The sequence below is a fragment of the Piliocolobus tephrosceles genome, chromosome 3 (assembly GCF_002776525.5).
Source record: "Piliocolobus tephrosceles isolate RC106 chromosome 3, ASM277652v3, whole genome shotgun sequence".
NCBI classification, from domain to species: domain Eukaryota; kingdom Metazoa; phylum Chordata; class Mammalia; order Primates; family Cercopithecidae; genus Piliocolobus; species Piliocolobus tephrosceles.
Genome location: NC_045436.1, coordinates 158733901 through 158735885, shown reverse-complemented (window position 1 = coordinate 158735885; position 1985 = coordinate 158733901). Strand labels below are relative to the sequence as shown.

General features: G+C 43.1%; 1 pseudogene; it reads right to left on the bottom strand.

Annotated features, from left to right (window-relative positions):
• Nucleotides 1-923: 923 nt before the first annotated feature.
• LOC111549849 lies at nt 924-1726 on the bottom strand (annotated as a pseudogene).
• Nucleotides 1727-1985: the final 259 nt, after the last annotated feature.

Sequence of the window (1985 nt, the reverse complement as noted above, 5' to 3'; positions counted from 1 at the left end):
CTGCAAGCTCCGCTTTCAAATGCTGTTTTCAGTACAAACAGCATTGCATGGTTTGCAGTGACCAAAAAATGACTCTCAGATTTCCTCACATCAAAAGATGCTCCCTAAAACTGCCCGTGCACAAACCTAGCGTTGGCATAGGTTTCATAACTCCTCTTTGGAAAAGTGGCAGAATCCCTGGCCTTTTTGTGGCCACGGTGTCTGTGGAGGGCTGGCTGCTCCCCTCTGCCTGGATGCAAGTCAGCTTGCAAGATTTCTCTGGTGTGCGCTCTGGAGGTAAAACCCTCCTTTCTCAGGGACGAGTCTACAAGGCGACCAGCGTGACGGTGCATATAGAAAAGGGCTCAGGAATGGATTGTAAAATAATCATGTTCAAATCCCCTTAAAACAAAGAAGCCATCCCTCCACCTCCAATTTGTCCCCATTTCTTTCTAAAATGTTATTCCGCTTTTTGAAAATCTTATTTCCGGCTTAATTCTCAACTTTTTAAATGTAAAAACATTTCACTAGGGGGCACTTCAAGACTGAGTAAGAAAAAAACCCCAGCAACTCGGTGACAATACATTCCACTTCACCATTAACTGGGTAAACAGTCCTGTACAAAACAAAATATAAAAAATACATAAGGAATTAAATATGTATTTAGCTGAAACTGTGACTCCATTTCTGTGGGTCGTTTTCTACACCTGTTTTCTTCAAACTGGACACAAGTGGCATTCTTGGACTTGCTGACGATTTTGACGTGAGTGTTAGAATCATCATCATCATAATAATGATAATAATAATAGTCTGTTCATCTGCTTAAAACAGACACTTCTCTTACTGCAGTCATTTGATGCAACTGGGCGTTTAAAGCTTTTATTCAGAAATTTATGTTTAAAAAATGTTTTCTTTTCTTTTTTTTTTTTTACACTTTTGAGATTCATATTTTATTTACAAGTAAATGAAGACTGTCTCTATAAACTCTAATTTGGGATACGAAGAATAATATTAAGAAGTAGTTGCTGGTGCCACAGTGACATGTGAAGGAGTCTATGCCACTGTTTCTTTAAACAATGATTTTGTTACTAAAAAAAAAAAACCCACCTACACGATTTCTTCATGTTGCATGTGTAAAAGACTTAAAAATAAAAGTGACTTTTCAAAACTCTACAGTCTCTGATCAAATGTGTGAGGTGGCCAGGTTGTCACTTTCACTCAGTGACAGTCCCTACTCTTCAAGAGCAACAGGCTCTGGGCAAAAGACTTAGTACTCATCAAGAGTATCTGCTCGAGAAATGGAAAGACCTCGGTCCTTCAGGGCCTGCACTTTCAACTTCTCTGCTTCCAGCTTGGTCTGCTGCTCCACCCTTTGCTCTTCTAGAATCTCTTCAACGGATACTTGCTGGAGGGGTGTGTCACTCTCCTTTTCCAAGTCTATTTCTCCTAGTAGGACCACATTTTCTCCTCTGACCACAAAAATCCCTCGAGGAATATCACCGTATTTTTTTGCCCACATGAATACGCTCCACAGTCTGATGTAGTACTAAGTTTGCAAATTGATCAATGCTTCTTAAAAAGCCTGTAAGTGTCCTTCCATCTCGAAGCAGAACCAAGTGCTTTTTGTCAATGTCCTCGATGAGGCTGGCGGTGCCGGGCATATAGTTCATTTTGAACTGAAATAACGCTGCAATGCGCAGCGGCGGGAGGCCAGCGCGTCCAAAACCTCCTCCCTCCTACCGCAGTCGCGGCCTCCGTGGGACCGAGCCCGGAATCCCGACTGAGACCAGCACTTCTGCCCCGGCTTTCAGCCGCCGGCAAAAAACGTTTTCTTTCCCAACGTTAATGGGGAGTGTGAATGTAGTAGCTAGCAGCTTCTTGGTGGGGGATTAGTGGAGGAATTTTCTACAGCGGAGAGAATGTCTGCAGGGGGAATCTGGGACCTGAGTCCTAGCCCTGGCTCATTTCTATCCAGCAGTGTGACCTTGTACAAGTCACCGTCCCTC